Source organism: Peromyscus californicus, unplaced genomic scaffold, assembly GCF_007827085.1.
Source record: "Peromyscus californicus insignis strain IS unplaced genomic scaffold, ASM782708v3 Scaffold_1__1_contigs__length_55948999, whole genome shotgun sequence".
In the NCBI taxonomy this organism is placed as follows: Eukaryota; Metazoa; Chordata; class Mammalia; order Rodentia; family Cricetidae; genus Peromyscus; species Peromyscus californicus.
Genome location: NW_026294492.1, coordinates 8,748,436 through 8,767,463, shown reverse-complemented (window position 1 = coordinate 8,767,463; position 19,028 = coordinate 8,748,436). Strand labels below are relative to the sequence as shown.

Below are 19,028 nucleotides of genomic sequence, written 5' to 3'. Positions count from 1 at the left end.
AGCGTGTAGCCAGTGCCCCAGAGACCTGATTGAAAGTCATTTGCTGCTGTCCTCAGCTCTCAAGCTAATGTGAAATTGCCTGTGAACTATTCTGTGGTTGTTAATTGTATTGCTAGCTACCCAAGAGATTCCAACAATCCAGACCTGTACCTCTCCAGCTGCAGCACCAAGTCTCAGCAAATGAGTGACTCTATAAATGATACTCAGAAAGTAATTTTGGCTTGAACTGAATTGAGGCATGTTGGATCAAGAAGAATTAAATCCACATTCTCCATCAATGGGGCTATTAATAACTTGACTTTGTGCAAGCCACACTTAGATGCCATTGAGATGACCCCTCACATTAAAACCACGTGATCGCCGGGCCTGAAGAATAATCATGGATGGCCACAATGCCTGTGACCTCTGAAGTGACCGATGATCCACCTCTCACAATGTTTTGAGAACATATAAGAAAATAGAGAAGTCACAGCTTTCAAGTCTGAGAGGCTTGGATAAAGCTTCTCATTCTGCTACATAGAACCATTCAAAGAGGGACAAGTCACGTAACATCTTGACATATTTCTTTGAACCCATAAAAATTGTAATGATATTGCTTACCTACAAGCTGTTGAGCAAGTTAAATGGGAACCCATGTGTCTGACTTCCTGTGCAGCTTGGTTTCCTTCTATTCTACTCTACTTATCAGGTGGTCTCAGAGTTCATCCCAGGAGAGCATCAAACACAGCTTTAGCCGGATGGGTTACATCTAATTTTTCCTCTTTAATCTTGTACAGTCACCTTTGGTAGACACAATATGGTGTTAAAAGCAGAACTATCCCTCGATATAGGATTATGTACCTGCAATTTTAACACTTGGCAGAAAGAGGCAGGATGGTCACTGCAAGTTGGAGTCCAACATGGACTAGATATTGAGCTGCAAGCCAGCAAGAGATGCATATTATGAAACTTCTTGAAAAGCCAAACAAAAAGCCTAAACATTTGGTGCATCCATAATTATATAAACACACACACACAGTTAGAATGATTAATAGAATTCATAAGAAAATTTGAGGTACATGGAAGTCCATTCATGAGGATTGTAATTCTAGACCACTGTGAATTTAAAACCACAAGGAAACAGATTGCCCTTCCTTTAAGCAGGAGAGAAAGGACATTAATGAGTGTATCGGGTGAAGGCTGAGTACATCAATAGCCAACATGCTAAGCTTCACTCAGCATCATTGTGGTCATCATCAACCACCATTTCTAGCCTAACAAAGTAAATAATACAAGTGTAAAGCCATATATATTTACAATGTAAACATTGTTTAAATTCATTCATTGGGTCTTCTTTCCTTACTTCAAAAGTCCTGGGATTATGGGAATGTATCCTCTTCCCTAATACAATACTGGTGATCAAGCTTAGGGGTCCCTACATGCCAGGTAAGCACTCTATCCACTGAGTCACATGACCAGACCTTAATCATTTTTACCTTTAAATCACAAAATAAATTTATATGACTGCTCTTTTTCTAGCCAATATGTAAGTACCTAAAACATATCCAGTAGAATATGACACAAGTCACCAGCAGTTAGAAATGTCATGACCCACTCTTCACTGTTTCAAAGGAAAAAAATACTATCTTTACACCATTGAAACTAGTGATGACCTTTAGAAAATACAGTAGAAACTTAGAAAATGTACAGTATTACTACAATACATTAGGAAAATGCACATTAAAAATACCTTAAAATCACAACTCGGAACGTTAAAGAAATGAATTTTGTGTTTCTGTTTTATAGCGCTTCAAATTTATCTATTATCCAAACTAGCAGACTAACATCACATAGTATGCAACACATGTGTGCATCCTGTTTTGTAGTCTGCAGTTTATCATTTGTCATTCTATCCTAGTGGTTTTATATGTCATTAAACACATCTTAAACTATGACAAAAGCCAATGTCCCACTGATACTTTGCCGTAGAAGCACACTATTCTGAGGCGTTAGTGAACTGAATGTGGGGTCTTCTTCCGTGACTGCATGATTGAGCTGCATCACCACTGTAGTTGCTGGGGACTTATAAGTCAGACTGAAGAGTCTGCTCAGGGAGGAGGAGAACCTGGAGGGGGGAGGGAGGGAAAACTGAGTCTGGATGTAAAATAAATATTTTTTAAAACTTATAAAAAAAATTCAAGTTGTAGATCCTATTCTAATATAAAAGGAAGACTAACTAAGAAAGATTAAAGATTGAAAATGGGCAAGTAACGGTGCTACCATCTTCCTGATGTGTGGACATCCAAAGAAGGATTATTAAATCACTAGAAGGAGTCACTGAATCTCACCATCTTTATGAACAGAAGTTCAGTAACAGAGAAGAGTGTCTGGGGCTGGGGTGCAGCCCAGTGGCGGGCATCATGATTAATCTGCTGAAGCCCCAGTTTCTATTCTAAGGCAGAGGCGGGTGGAAGAAGGGAGAGACGGGAGAAGACAGAGCAGCAGGAGGAGGTGATGGGAAGAGGAGAAAGAGACCAGCAGGAGAGGAAAGAGACTGAAACAGGACCTCCAAACCTGGGGAATAAAATTTTAAAACAGAATCACTCACAACAACATTTCAAATACCTATCATCGACCTATGGACTCAACAAAATTCCAAACGAAGTACCAGTAGATGTTTTGTGAAAAGGAATGAGCTAACTCCAACAGTATAAGGAAATGTAAATGACCAAGAACACAAAATACTGTTGAGCAAAGTGTTCAAAAGATCGAGCTGGGTGCCATTACCAGATGTTGACAGTCTCACACAGCTGCCGTAATTAACCAAGACAGCACCTACATAAGAGCTGACTAGGAGAGCAATGGAGCAGAGCCCTGACACAGGCTAACACGCCCACTGTAACTGATTTATGACCAAAGAACCCTAGATTCTGATGCAGGAAACAGTTGACTTTTTAACAGTGAGTCGGGTTAATTGCACAGCCACATTAAATAAAATCTATGTTAGACTTCACTCTCCACACAGAAACAAATGCCAGGTGGATTATACACGAAATGTTAAAGAACAAATAGAATGCCTAAGGGGTAATGGAATATAATGGCTATAAATGGATCAACTACACTTACTCAGTTTCGTGAAGACAACATGATATATATAACCATAAACAATAAATATAATAAATTAGATGTCAGTAAAACCAACCAAGAGTCACTACACACACTCACATACACACACACACATATACATATATACATATATACATATATATATATATATATATATATTAAGAAGGCAATCAAACAAGAATAATACGTTCACATAATGCATAGGCAAGAAAGGACTTAGCCTGAATATCTAAATGATTCCAGGAAAGCAATTAAAAGACATAACCTGAATGCTCAAATTGATAAGACAATAGAGTCCTATTCCTTATAGTAAAATCAGGACAACCACAATGAAAAACTGTTAGTCAGTGCCTACTAATGCTGAACCTTTGAATAGTTAGTATCCTGTTTGTTTGTGTTGATACTAATCAATAAAAGAAAAATCATTGCTTACTTGCAGCAAAACAAAATTCTATCTTAGAATGTGTCGAGTGTTTGTTTTTTTTTTGGAAGTACCCCAAAGTAGAAACAACAGAAAACTCAGTCAAAATACAAGGGGCAAGCAGAGAAGTGTTTCTATGGCCATCTGCAGAAGAATGGGCTCTGGTCATACAACACCAACAAATGCTATTTATTATAAACAACATTGTGACTGAAAAGTGGCTTGTTTATATTCATAAGAAGTTCAACAGAAGTGAAACTAACCTGTTATACCAAAGATCAGAAGGGCATCCTTATTTTTTTATGGGGTGCTGCCTGGAAGGAAGAAAGAAGGTGATTTGAGTGTTCTACATAATATTTTATACCTGTTGGATGATGGCTGTATGTGAATGTTATGTCAGACTGAAATGCGACCATGTAAAGCTGCACAAAGCTTGACATCCTCTTCTGTCTCACACACTTCCCATAAGAAATTCGAGAGCAAGAGTGATACAGCTGGAAATGTCACCAAGTGCATTGTCCTTAGGGTTACCATCATGCATGTGTAGCTCTGAAATGTGACTTTATGCAATCGCATATAACTGCTCACAATTGCAGTATTTATGGAGGACAATCCTAGTTTGTGTCTCCCGCCCTTTCCTCTGAGAATTCCTCATTGTTGGTAAGCAAATAGACAATTTACCGAACCACTAACATGGGATGGCAGGCCCAACATCCTGCTCAGCCCCACACTTTGAAAGTTGTCAAGTGTCACATGCCATACACAGCAGGTGTGGAACAGTCACCTACCAAAGCAGACCTGAATCCATTCTACACAGCTCAACATTTAACTTAAATAATAAACTTACAGTTAAATCACAAACTTAAGGCACTGTGGATGGTGTCAAGAAAAAAGAAAAGGGATCTGAAAAAAGGGTTTCATTGACTCTTAGAGCCTAGTTGTGCCCATAATTGTATATCAGTTGTGCAGTTATGTGTGGACCACACATCCAGACTTCCTCCAATTTAAAGAGTGCAGATGTTGATGTGTTTCTGGCATGTGAACACTAACACTCTTGCTGTCATCACTATGTGCTCGGGACCACTGATTACGGGAGGCTAACAGTTAGTCACATGTGTGGGCGTGGAGTTTGAAGAGACTATAGGTAATGAATTTCATCAAAGGAGAGTAGATTACCTAGATATATCTTACTAAGTCACTCTAATTTGCAGCTGAGGAAATCACAGAGCAAGGCCAAGCCCATGGAGAGAACAATAAAGCAGAGTACTGAAAATAAGGGCGGGATCAGGATGCTAAAACCCAATAAGATTGCAGTAGATGAGGGGAGGTGGGAGATAATGAAGAATTTGGTAAGATTTTACAAATTATGTTGTTTCCATTACAAAGAGAAAAGTCAGCTGAGCTCTAAAGAATAAGGTCAGGACCAGCAAGGACCTGGCTGCTTGATTCCATAATCCCCAAATCAGTCGTGTGTGTGTGTGTGTGTGTGTGTGTGTGTGTGTGTGTGTGTGTGTGTGTGTGTAAGGATAACCAGGAAACAACAAAAGACTAGAAACCAAGGCCAAGATTCACTGGAGCATTTATCGGGAAAGTAGAACAGATATGAAGACACAGCCATGTTTGGTGAAGGTTCCTTAGGTTTTTATCAGCATCGATGCCTTGGATTGGATACTTCTTCAATGTAGGGAGCTGCCTTACCTTCAGCATCAGATTCAGCAGCACCTCTGGCCTCTGTTTATTAGACACCAGCAATAATTCCTCTCACCAATAGCGATAGTCTCCAACACCTTTGCAAACACCCTGTGGTTACAGAAGCAAAATCACAGCTGGCTGAGAAAGTGTAGGCTAAATGAAAAGAAATTGGAAGCTCCTAGAAGAATTCCTCCTATCAGAGATGGAGGTATTTTATATATGTGTATACATATATATATATATATGTATACACATATATAAAATTACATTTAAGTAGAATAGTTCAGGATTTTCAGATATGTTGTTGCATAAAATGTTTATATGTATATATATATATATATATATATATATATATGTATGTATGTATTTTTCCCCCAAAATTCAGTTAAAACATTTCTCAAAGTTAGATAATAATTACATAGATTTTTACTTAGCCTTCTTGGCCTTTAGATATAAAGCTTGAGTGGCCAGAGAGAATTAAACCATCACCTTAGTAAGTGGTGCCTTAGCCCAGCTCATGGTGACTCTCGAAGTCACTCATTACCAGCTGCTACTGTGTCAGAGATCACCAGGAAAACTATTTGTGTGCTGCGGCCAGTTACATCTTAGACTCCTACGGTCAGAGGTGTGTACCAAATGCCTCTATGTGAAGTGGTATTCCCTGCTAAGGAAATAATTGCAAGGGAAATCTGTGATTATTTTCCTGGTAAAGCTCGAATTCTGGGAGTGGGAGACGCAAGTGCAGTGACAGGAGACAGGCTTGGGCAGGGCACAGGACACTTGGAGAGTTTCCTCCAAGATGGTGCTTGATTTTGCTGGTACTGGAAGAAGCTGTGACATGGACGTGAGCCCCAGATCATTTAAGTTGTCGTCACAAATTCCTCCCATGGCCCACAGCATCCATTCTGTGTCACTCATCAAAATAGATAGTGGATGCTTGTTTACAGGCACTTACAGGAACACTGCTTTGGAGATAGAGGGTTCTGCCTCTTAGGAGGCAGCTGAAAAGATTCTAAAAACATCCCCTATTCAGGGTTGGGGGAAGCTGCTATTGTCTAGCATGGCTACAAATAGTTCTGATGCTCACATCTGCCCTTGCATACCCTAGAGTTCCCTCGAACTTTGCATGTCTGCCCATTCACCTACCCATGAGTGGAAAAATATTTTCATGTTTGCAAGTCATCAGCAGATATGAAAGGTCGTGACTCCTGACATTTTGTACTTATTTTCTTAGATGTAAAAATTAGTTTCTAATTTTAGGCAGCACACTAAATTTTCCCTTTCTGTTTGTTGTCTGTGGCTTCTCCCTGGAGACATTAATGACTAACGAAAGGACAAATTGACTACGTGAGGGTGGTAATTTTCTTCCTATAAAATTTGGCAATTTTGCTGCCTTTGTGTTCTCTATATATGTATGTGTGTGTGTGTGTGTGTGTTTGTGCATGCATATATAGCTATATAACTATATATGTCTATATGTCTATAGATAGACGATAGGTAGGCAGATAGATGATAGATAGATAGATAGATAGATAGATAGATAGATAGATACATAGATGATATAAAAAGGCAGTTGAGGAATTGTGAAATACTATCTAAAAAATATTTTAGATAATATTTCACTATTAATCCTGGCTAGGCTTGAACTTGCTGAGTAGACCAGGCTGGCGTATCTATATATCTATTCTTGACACACACATATATGTATACACCCACCCACACATATGTATTTATTATTAAATATATACATATATATATTTGCTGTCCTCTCTACCCCTCCAGGTTTTCAAAGTGCAGATTAGTATGAAATTCACTATGTAATCCAGGCTGGCCTGGAACTCCTGATTTTCCTACCTCAGTCTCCTGAGTACTGGGGTTAAGAACTATGCTATCAAACCTCCTCTCTCTCTCTTGTTCATTTGCCTCTGTACCTCCTCTTTTGAGATTTATTTTTATTTTTAACTGGATGGATGGATGTCTACCTGTGGATGAGTATGCACACATGTGTGATATTGCCCATGGAGGACAGAGGAGGGTATCGACTCCCCTGGAACTGCAGTCACCACGGGTGGTTGTGAGATGTCAGATACGGTTGCTGGGAACCCAACTCGGGCCTGCTGAAGAGCGCTGTGCACCTTTAATGGCTGAGGCATCTCTCCAGCTCCTATTTTGTGTTTCTTACATCGACTAACCCACCTGGCAGAAGATTCTCTTTATAACTATGCAAATAATTGAACAGTGCTAGAAGTAGAATTGTTTGACTTTTATAACATTGACAAAGAAAAGGACAATGAACGTGACAGGGGAAGTTGTTCCATCACCACGACACATTCTATTGTTTTCATTTTTCATGCCTTTGTTTTGTAATGCTGTGCTATCCTGTATGTGGAAGACATAGACTGGGAAGAAGACATGTACAATCAAGCTTTGTTCACATAATCTTTGTGCTTCGTTTATTTTTAGTAACATTTTTTAGACAATATTTCAGTATTAACCCTGGCTAGCCTAGAACTTGGTGAGTAGACTAGGTGGATCTCACACTCTCAGAGATGCCTCTGCCTCTGCCTCCTGAGGACCAGCATTAAAGGTGTGCACCACCATACCTGGCAAATGGTTGCATGTGTTCACTTAGCGTGTGGTAGAGTGGGAAGCATGTGGAGGTCAGAGAACAACCTTCAGGATTCTCTCCTTTCATCCTGGGGGTTCTGGGAATCAAACTCAAATGATTAGTTTTGGTGGCCAACCCCTCTATGCATGGAGCTGTCTGTACAGCCAAAGGATAATTTTGAACTCCAGATCCTTAAGTGTCTACCTGTCCAATGCTGGGATTATAGTCATATTCCATGTCTGCTAGTGAAGCTATGTTTATATCACAAACAAGAAAAATAACTTAATGCAAAGATGACTGCAGGGAATTCCTAGTTCACTAGTGGAAAATGTTTTATTACTTGACTTAAATTTGACATATCACTGGTCCATAATGCAAGGAACCTCTGGCATCTTCCATTGTTTTCCTAGTTCTCCTAGATATATAGGAGTCTCACCTACATGTACAGATACATGTAGGTGAGGCTCCTGCCTTGCTTGTGTCTTCCTCTCTCTGTATGCTTAGAGCACAAAAGACTTCATTGCTTCTTCAAAGGGGCTTGAATTTCAGTCTCTTGAGTTTCTTCATGACTCACTCTCGCATGAGTTCATTTATGGCAGTCATCGTAGATTTAACTTTTCTCTCTGGACATTGTTTTTTTTTGTGTATAAGATAGAGATGGTATGAGTGTTATTCTCACTAGGTCATTACAGATGTTGCCCATGTTGACACATAAGCATTGCTTAGGAAAGTCCTTGGTGTGTAATTACCTTGATGATTAGAGCCCTGGGGCAATGATGATGGTAGCATTGCTTCACAGGGGCAGGGCAAGGGATGTTAGCTTCTGGAGGGCAGTGAGCAGCATCTGCTATAAGGCACAAGCAAAAATGACAACTTTGCAGCAAAATGCCCGGGGCACAGAAACTAAATGAGGTCTGAATACTCACACACATAAATATGCAAAGTTAAGCTACCAAAAAGGGAAGTCTGCTAAGGATGAACCAAAGAACAAAGAGCATGGTAGAGACCAACAACTGTCTCAGAAGGGCAGAGGATGTTCTGAGGTCTCATGGGAAAGGAACATGGACTTGAGGAGAGTGAATAATACAGAAACTAAGGGGAAGTTTACTCTTGTAGCAAAGGCAGTTAGTTATCAGCTCTGGGGGGAAGGGAAAGAAAAGCCATTTGGGGCAATTCAGGACCCTGATTCAGCCCTGGGTTTGGAACTCACACAGACATAGTATGGGAAAGAAAAAAATCACCCCCAAATCCACAGAACTCAGATGTTTAAATAGTGCTGTTAGTATCCATTATTTTCCAAATATAAGGAAAGATAAAATTTAGAGACATAGTTAAGCAATGTCTCAAAGAAACACCAAAAATAGTGTGAAAAACATGTATTGAGAATAATATAAAAAGTAAAAACTGAAAAATGAGAAATTATAAATAAATATTAAAAACTAAATGAAATATTTGAAAAGTTTAAAATGCATTACTTAGTTAAAGGAGTGGATTGTGAGACTGGTTAAAATGTTCTGTCAGCTATGAAATCTTGTGAGTTATGGAAGATATACAAAGGGAGACGAATGGATGCCATGATCACAAATACTGCTTAAACAGTAAAACCATTTAGATATAGATCCAGAAATAATGATAAAAGCTGGAGTGAAATGGTGTAAATGTGGTGATTATTTCAAACCACAGAGACAAAAGCACAGTGTCCCGTTGAACTGAAGAGCGCAAGAATCCTATTGATTTCAAGAAAGGCATCATTTAAAAAGAAATGAAAGCTCTACATTAAGAAGTTGTTTTCAAAGACCATAAAATATTCCTTTATTGTTTTAAGATAGCAAAGACCTGTTTACAATGATCCTGTATCAGAATAAATTGGGAAATCAATGCATGAAACATTTATTAATGAAACATTTGGAATCTACTCCTCAGTGGTGAAGGAATGAAAAAATTGAATCATGATGGTGATACACAAAGCCATGTATCTTACTTTGTGAGGGTAAATGGGATATTGGATGAAATGTGTAGGACCCCATCTAGGAACACAGGCTGCCCAGTCCACCAGATCAGCAAGGGATATGAAGGATCCCACAGGTGGAGCTAGAAGTGTGTGTCTTCACGTTGAGTGGAAAGAAAAGACTTTGAATTAGTCCTGAATACCAACCAAATATCAAATTTCTAAGGGATAAAGACCTAAAATCTGAGTGGCAAAACTTTCAAACTTGGAGCTAGAGACAGAGGACAGCTCATTGGCTAAGAATGCATGCTGCTCTTACAGAGGACTGGAGTTAACCCCCAACACTCCTATATCAGGTGACTTTCACTGTCTGTGACCCAACGCCCTCTTTGGGCCTCCACAGCACTCATACATGTGCATATACATGCACACATAAAGAAAAGCTTTAAAGCAATAGAACTCCATTGGTGCATTCAGTAAGAGACACTGAGACACAAGGTGGGTACTCCTTTAAAAGAAGGAAAAAAAGACTTTAAAAAACTATAGAGTGTTGTGCAGTACTCATGACAGGGCACTCATCCTGTTTGCCATGTCGTATATTAAACCTCTAACATTACCAGGGGAAAAGGAAAGAACATCCTGATTAATTTTGCTAAGAAAAAATTAAGAGCCATGCATGCACTTGCACACACACACACACACACACACACACACACCACACACCACACCACACACACACACACACACACACACACACACACACACACACACACACACACCACACACACACACACACACACACACACACACACACACACACACACACACACACACACACACACAGCTATATCAACAGGATGAGTAAAAAGGTAATTCAAAGTCTAGGAGATTGTATTTTTAATCCTGTGATAAAGGCTGAAGCTGAAACAGAGTAAATTTTAAAAAATTATTTGTGAAATTAAGAAGGAAGAGTGGAAAGGAAGAGTGTAAGGAGAAGGAAGGGAGATAATGGGGAAATTGTATCTTGATTCTCTCCCCACGCCTCATCTTCAGTGGGTACTTTACTTGCCCAGTAGACAAGATAGCCCTTCATGGAGCCACCAACGACACTTTCCCAAATGGTCCCTTCTGAATTATTTGTATATAATACTAAGCAGGTATTATATACAGGTATATTATACAGGTATGATATTAATACCAGGCAGGAATTGCAGAGTGTAGTATCAGGCATTTGGACAAGGCTGTGTCCCCCTTTATTAGAGAATGGAACACCCTCAGAACAGTAGGAAGGAGCACAGGATGTGATTTCCAGCAGCCTCACACCAGACTCTGATTCTGTGACCCCATCTTTGACTCTCATTCTGTGTCTATCAACCTCAGGTAACACTTAGCATGCAAGTTAATTATGAAAATTAAGTGAGTCTTTGATCACATACCTAAATAAGCAGGTCAGTGACTGGTATTCACCCTCTGCTTAACACTTTATTGAGGGCAGAAACTCCAGGCTTCACCTGCAGTCACACACTTCTAAGTGAGAACATCTCACATAGTGCTGATGAAGCTGCTGCAATCGCTCAGGGACTCGGGGTCTTTCATCTTGCCACTCTCTTGAGTGGACACCTGCCTCAGTGACTGTAAGGCAGCCCTTGGCCTTCTCGGCAGACCTTTCTTCAAAGTGCAGTGTAATGTGACTGCTGCCTGCAGCTGCAGTTTCCAACATGGGGAACATGTTCCCACTGCTCTGCCTGGGTGAGGAACTCCCTGAAACAGAAACCTCTACAGGACCCTCTGAGAACTCATTGAAATGTTTCCCCTGGCTCTGGACTGCAGACCCAGCCTAACAGCAGAGGCATTAGCCAAACACTGACCACCGCTTTCTATTTTCTTTCCTGTGGAATGTGACTTAGTCCTCAGGCCAATAGTGGGCTTTTCTCCTTACATAACCGTTTTTCAATATTATTATTATTTTCTTAAGACGTCATTTAGATATTAATAGAAGAGCTTCTCTTTTTGGTCTCATAAGCTGAACCAACTGTCTAAAGGAGTCCCCACAGTTGTGAAGGCAGACTGGATGGTCCCCATTCTGAGATAGGAAAACAAAAAAATCTCACCCAGGCACATACACTCACACACACACTCAGGGAAAGGGAACAATGTATTGTTTGACACACACCAAGCTCTCATTCAGACTCATGCTTGCTTTGAAGTGCACTCATATGCCTGCAAACACACACATACACACACACACACACACACACACACACACACACACACACACACACACACATATACACACACACACACACACACATATACACACACACACACACACACACACACACACACACACACACACACACACACCTGTACAAAGACAAGAGAGAAATTATTTAAAAGGTTGTAGCATCTGTGGTTTCTTCTTAATCTTTATCTTATTTTTTGCTGAGCTGACATGCTGGTTTCCATGGCAACACAGAGTGGCCTGGATAACATGTGAAGTTAATTTCAGAGAGGTCTGCAGAGCCAGGCAAAGCACTTTCAATGAAAATTCCTTCCTTTCTCCCAGGAACTGCAGTCTCTGGGCTCCAGGATGCATTTGTGCATATGAAATCAGTAGCAATGATGCTCTTCCCAGCTAGGAATGTAAAGGAGGTCCTACTTTTAGTTTTGAGATTCCGGAATTAGCCAGAGGAGAATAATCTTCCCGTTCCGTGCTGTGATTAACTAGTACACAAACTATCCGGAAAGGAAATATCATCTGTCCTCTCCAGCAAAGATCCAGTTGTCTTGTGGGCTATCATCAAAGTAGAAGATGATCAATGAGAGAAGTCAACACGGGAGGAAAGGGTGGACAGAGATGGAAGTAGGAGTGTGATAGAAATTTAAATGGGCATTAGAGCATGTGAAAACACAGACTATTAAATTGTTCTATGATTATTGCTCAGTAGAAACTGAGAATTCACCTATGCCTAGCTGTCTGAATATGTGTGTTTATCACACAGTCAGAGCATGGTGACATCTTTGGAACAGATGATAGTGATGCAGAAGAAAATGAAAAAAAAAAGTCATTAACTTTCTCTCTCTGTGTTTGGAAGAAGAGCATCTGGAGAATACTTCTTGAAGGAGATGATGTCAGAGTTGAGTCTTAAAGATGAGGCAGGTGTTAGGTCCCTAGCAGGGGAATCTGGAGTGAAGTAGAAAAGAGACTGAGTGGAGAAATGCAGCAACATGAGGCAGGATACAGCCTGAGTGATGGAGCAGATGGATGAGGTTGTCAGGTAGTCTCTGAAATGAGGGGCATCAGAAAGATAAGTGAGGACTAGAAATGGGTTTAGGCTTTGCATCCTTGACTATGAGGAAATGTTGCAAGTCATGTGTACCAGACCAGGAGCAGATGGTTATGTCAGTCCTTGTGGTGGTGCCTGTGTGAAATGAACTGGATGGAAGTGGGAAGACAGCAGGCATGCTCGATAATATGACGTAGAGGACACATCTTCCAACAGCGTTAGTGTGTCAGTTCCATGAATGAAGAGTCAGTGAAGTGGTTAGAATTTTGCACAGCATAGACTCTTTGTACACACACATTGATAAAATGGTAGCTTTTGTTTGTTTGTTTACTTGCTTGCTTGCTTGTTTGTTTGAGATAGTGTCTTGAATATCCCAGGCTGGCCTTGAACTTTCTATGTAGCCGAAGATGTCATTGCGCTTCCGATCCTCCTGTCTCTGCTACCTTCAGAGCTCTGGGACCGCAGGAATGAGTAGCTGTGCCTGCTGATCTATGTATGGCAGAGATGGAAACCTGGCCTAAGAACTCTGCAAACAGAGCTACCCCCTCAGCCCCAAAGCGTAATTGTTACTGTGGAATTCTACAGGAGCCCCTGACTAGCCACCCTGCTGGCATCCCCAGGGATTCCAAAGGGATTTTGAAGATGTAACTAAGGACAACTAGTTGGGTGGGCTTAAAGCAGCTGATCTAACTTAATGACAAGAGTCCTTATTTCTCTACATAGTTGCAGAAAAGAACGTCAGAGGAATGAGCAGTGAGTCTTGATCTCTCAGACAAATGGATTTCTAACAGAGGTCTCCAAACAACCTCAGGACCTAAAAGTTGTTCCTGAGGAGCATTCTTCAGGGAAACGGGTCATGAGTCCTATAGCAAGCCAAATCCTGGCCACACGTGAATGAGCTTGGGGTAGATTCTACATAAGATTCCAGTGGGCACAGGGCTTGGCTTCCTCTGGAATCCTGAACAGAAATGCTAGACCAGCCCACCTGGTGTTCTTCCTCACCCATATAACTGTGAGTTTTGCTTGGATACTGTAAATATGGTCCATGTAGGTTGCAATACAGCAAGAAAACTAGCAAATTAGACAAAATAAGTTGCAAAACAGCACACATAATATGCACCTCTTTTTATTTATACATTCATGTATTTAGGAGTGTGCAGAAGAAAACGAGCTCAAATACATGCACAAAGATGCCAACAGTAGGCTTTTAGGTTGGTGAATCAAGTTAAGACAAAGAGGATGTCACCAGGATCCACACAGGAAATCTGCTAACTCATTTTTTATGGCCTAAATCACACAGAATAAACTTTTGCTGCTTTTTTTAAAGATTTGATTTTTTTTTTTTTTTTGGTTTTTCGAGACAGGGTTTCTCTGTGTAGCTTTGCGCCTTTCCTGGAACTCGCTTTGGAGACCAGGCTGGCCTCAAACTCACATAATTTTACTTATGTGCCTTTGTGCTTGTCCATGTGTGAGCATGTGCACATGAGTGCAAGTGCTCATTCAGGCCAGAAGAGGGCGCCAGATTCACTGGAGTAAAAATTTACAGGTGGTTGTAATACGGATGCTTAGAGTCAAAGTTGGACCCTCTGCAAGAACAACTCTTATCTGCTGAGCCAACTGTTCAGCCCTAAACTCAGTTACTCTTCAGGGATCATTTGCCTCCCATCCCATCCAGTCATTAGAATGAATCTTTCAGTGTTGCCTGTTCACTAGAGGTAAACTTCTGATTTTGATAACTGGTGAAAATTAAAGTAGTTCATACACTAGGCTTATTCTTGTGTTTTAAAATGGGATGCTTTAAGTAAGTAAGCTTCCACACCTTTAGTTGTTTCAAATCTGAAGTCTGAATGATGACCCTCACCATTTGCAGTTGCTGTAAAGATAGTAAATCCCCAACAAATGGTACAATTCTTAGTAAACCCACTGTATAACCCACAGGGGATGCAAACTGGATTATATCTATGAACGTTGACTTCCTACAATAGTCTGTCTGATTTTTCCTACAGTCTTTCTATGATTGTGTCTTAATGTTGCCTGGTGCCCAGCACAATTCCTGATGCCTACCAAGTCCTTAGTAAGTTCTAGTTCCCTTAATGCATTAAACAATTGATAATGAAATGCCCAATCTGACTCCTGAGACAATGCAGACTGCAGTCACAGGATGCTACCACGAGATGTCAGTGTACATAGGAGAGTGAGGCATGTCAGGAGTATTCTGGATCTCTTCTGAGGCTCTAGGGAAAACACATTTCTAAGACTATGAAGGCAGAAAGCAAACCCTTAGAACTGTGTGCACCTCCCTGTGTGGAAATGCATTAAAGACAATGGTTTACAAAGACGTGCATCATTGCTCAGCTTGTGACCCTCAGCAGAAACCCACAGGATTTCATTTGGGAACAATTCTCTAAGCATAGTTTTGTTCTCCATTTCTGCCATAAATCTGCATCTCTAAGGCTGGATGGGGAGACAGCATGATTAACGGGAGATGGGTGAGTCCCATGCAGATTCCTTCTCTTTTTATGTCTGCATCTGTCCAAATGCATTGGACTTTCTGAGCTTCGTTTTTTTCATGTGAAGAAAGAACAAAAGTACCAGGCAGAGATCGCCGGTGTCACGTGGCAAACACTGAGATTTCAGCAGAGAACACATTCTTAAAAGACTAGTTCTTGGTGTGGGCCGAGATTGTGAAGAAGGGTTTTGCTGCAATTCTGGAAGGATTTGGAAAATGAGCCCACAGCAACTTAACTTGGAGCATTCTTTCTCGACTGGGTCCACCAAGCTCTGTGAAAAAGTCTATGTGGTCCCCAATGGTAACTTCCCCTTTCCAAAACACACTCTTGTTGAGCACAAAGATTGATCACCACCAGACTCTAAAAAAAGGTTATGAGTGTGATTGTCTCTCCGGCTTCCTGTGGTCTCCATAAAACTCCCAAGCACAGTATTCTAGGCTCATAAAAATGTCCTCAACCCGTTTCTCATTTGCTTTAATGACGTTTTTTTAACGGTTGACATTGGCATCTCTTCTCTAGGGAAAGTGCTGGGAGGTTTTCTTCCCCCTTCCCCAGAATAGCTGCTGTGAACAACCCAGGAACTGGAATGCAGAAATTATATTGTCTGTCTTCCCATGAAAGGACACATACTCAGAGAAAGAAGTACCCTGCCCCCCCACCCCACCCCACCCCCACACACACTGCAGCTTCAGGCAGGGGACCCGTGGATCAGCAAATATCCCTACCCCAGAGGAGCCCACACTCACTGTGCCCCAGATCTGTGCTGTTCCCAGAACCCAGGGAAGGAAAGCAGAATTGGTGGTAAAAGGAGCAACATTCCCGAGTATCTACTGTGTGTACAAGAGGCTCTACAGGCACGGAAACCTTCGTTTAGAAAGAAACACGGTATTTCGTTTACAATAAGGACTCACTTCCTTTGTGTGGCCAGGCCACTCCAAGGAAGTGGAGAGAAAAACACACACCAGCATAAATAGCTCTGGGTAGGGATGCCATCACCATCCTGAAATATAGGATGTCATAAGCACAGGAGGTGGAGATGGGGAGGTGCCAAATAACATCCTGAGACTTCAAGGGGGAAAAAAAGAGCCAGTTCTGATGGGGGACTTCTTGGCTGGCAGAGACCAGACCACCTCTTTATCATTATGTATTCAGAGCTTGCTCTGTTATGCATGTTGACACCCTATAAGCAAGGCATCCTACTGCCTGGCTGAACAGTAGACCTAAGCGGAATTAAACTTTCCTGAGTTGATATGAAGATGAGAAACCGCACGTGTCTTTCATCCAGAGGCCCACAGCAAAAGAAAAGTAAAAATGGACAAACAGACAGAGAGAGGGAGAGGGAGAGAGAGAGAGAGAGTTGCTAGGACAGCCCAGAAGAATCAATGTACTTTCCATGAGGTTCCTTTTCCTGACAGAACTTTCCCTCTGATTCAGTTTCCCAAACAACTCTTGGTGCTCCCCTTGAGTGCTATGTTTGGTTTTACAGAGCAGAAGTCATTTTTCTGGTCATTCTCATGGTTGGAGCATATTCTCTAGGGTATAACAGAGACCTCAGGTTCAATCCTGGTTCCTCCCCCTACAGATTCAGCTTCCTAATTTCTAGAGAGAACTAGGATGGTACATCCATGAGGATTGTGCTGTTGTTGTTGTTATTGTTAATTTGCTGTCATTTTTTTAAAAAGTAGGCTTTAATGAAGATGATATTTGCAGCTTCCATCCCAGCAGCACAGGGGTAGCGCAAACTCCGTGGGTGATGAATCCCACTTCCTGGCTCCTCTTCAAGCCTGAGGCATTCTCTCTCTCCCCCACCCCTGGTAAAGAATGCAGCCATGCACACGTGCAGCTATGTGAAGAGCAGCTGATAACAGCACTAACCCCCGCTGTTCACTGTCTTCTAGGTATCTTTGCCTTTTTTTCCTCTTCCCTGGCAATCGCAGCTGTGGATTTTACTGCTGCCGCTGCTTTCTGCTAGCATGGACGCCTACATATCTTGTCTTCCCTTAAGCCCTCTTCATCCGTGCCCCAGGAAATGACCCTCCACCACCATGGTCTGAGGAGATCAATGTCTGTGAGAGAGTCCATCCAACCTGCGTGTGGGAAGACGTGGAGCTCATTACTCGTCCGTATGTTTGTTTTGCTTTGTTTCTGGATTATTCTTTCGAGTTCTCTTCACCTCCCGTCCCCCTCCCCTCCAAATTGCATTGCATCTGGGTGTCTAAATCCTGCGCACAGCTGCACCAGTGTCTTCTCCACTCCTTCCATCTGCCTGTTTGTTTTTCTTGGTGTTAGTTTGCAGTCTGCTATTTTGTATAAGCAAAATTATCCTTTCATGTCCTACCCGTTCCGACGGCTTCTTCTGGATGCTGTAAGCGGCGGCATCTGTGGTGCTTGTCTCCTCATTATGTTTCCAGCCTCTTAATAGGAAAGGTGAGCTGGCAGATGGGGCAGGAATATAGAGACTTTGCACCTCTGACCCCAAGGTGGGATTCCTCCCAAGATCGCAAAAGCTTGCTCCAAAGAGGGCCATCATTAGGACTGACTTGTTACGATCGTATATTAACTTCTGCTCTGCAGAGATGATTAGGACAGATTTAGACAAAGCTGCCAGGCACATTTCAATACAAATGAGTCATCACAACCAACCATAAAAATCTGACGCTGAAAGTAGATGTCTATCTCCAGTTTCCAGATTCTACTCATGTTTGTATTGTTGCTTATGTCTAGACCACTTTAGGCAGCTGGGGTAGAGTAGGAGCAACTGGACAGAACTGAGTAGATGGAAAGCTGATTGAAGGCACTATGTGGATGCTGGGATGCTGGGGTGGGATTCTAGGATGTTGGGGTTGGATGCTAGGATGCTGGGATGGGATGCTAGGTTGTTGGGGTGGAATTCTAGGATGCTGGGGTAGGATGCTAACATGCTGGAGTTGGAAGAGATCAAAACCTTCATTGCCAAATCTATTGAGTGAGCAGCTTGACTAGATAGTTTCTGAAGTGACCAGTACAGATGTGATCGATCCATTGATCATATACTTATAGTGGGATAAAGCAAGGCAAACTGAGTATGTCTGTGTCTTAAACAACTCACACTCCACAGTCAGGGGAGACAGAGGAATCACAGACAGATCCCTGTACAGCAGGCACCAGCACAAAAGCAATAATCATCTTTGCTTTCCTTATATGGCTCTCTAGTCCACGGGCTGATGCTTATATTTTTGTGTAGTGTATTCATGCCTTTGTAAATCTAGGGCTCTTATTATAGGGGATCTTTGTTCCTCACAATGCAGACCCTGCACCCCCAGAATCCCCTTTAGCCTCTTTCCCCCTCATTCTCTACACCCCGGTGCCATGGGGTCCTCTCTACTCCCTGAGTGGATGAACAAGTACCTGAAATAGATGACTTCCTTTCTGTGATTGACGGCTCCCTCCAACTGTCAGCTCAAATAAGCCTGTCCTT

At 41.6% G+C, this 19,028-nt stretch overlaps 1 long non-coding RNA gene across 1 annotated transcript in view; it reads left to right on the top strand.

Moving 5' to 3' along the window:
* The first annotated feature begins 16,268 nt into the window (after positions 1 to 16,268).
* LOC128115141 (uncharacterized) overlaps positions 16,269 to 19,028 on the top strand; it is a 104,819-nt gene continuing 102,059 nt past the window's right edge. The window contains exon 1 of the long non-coding RNA XR_008220022.1: positions 16,269 to 17,694. This is a non-coding gene — a long non-coding RNA (uncharacterized LOC128115141). The remainder of the gene's footprint in view (positions 17,695 to 19,028) is intronic.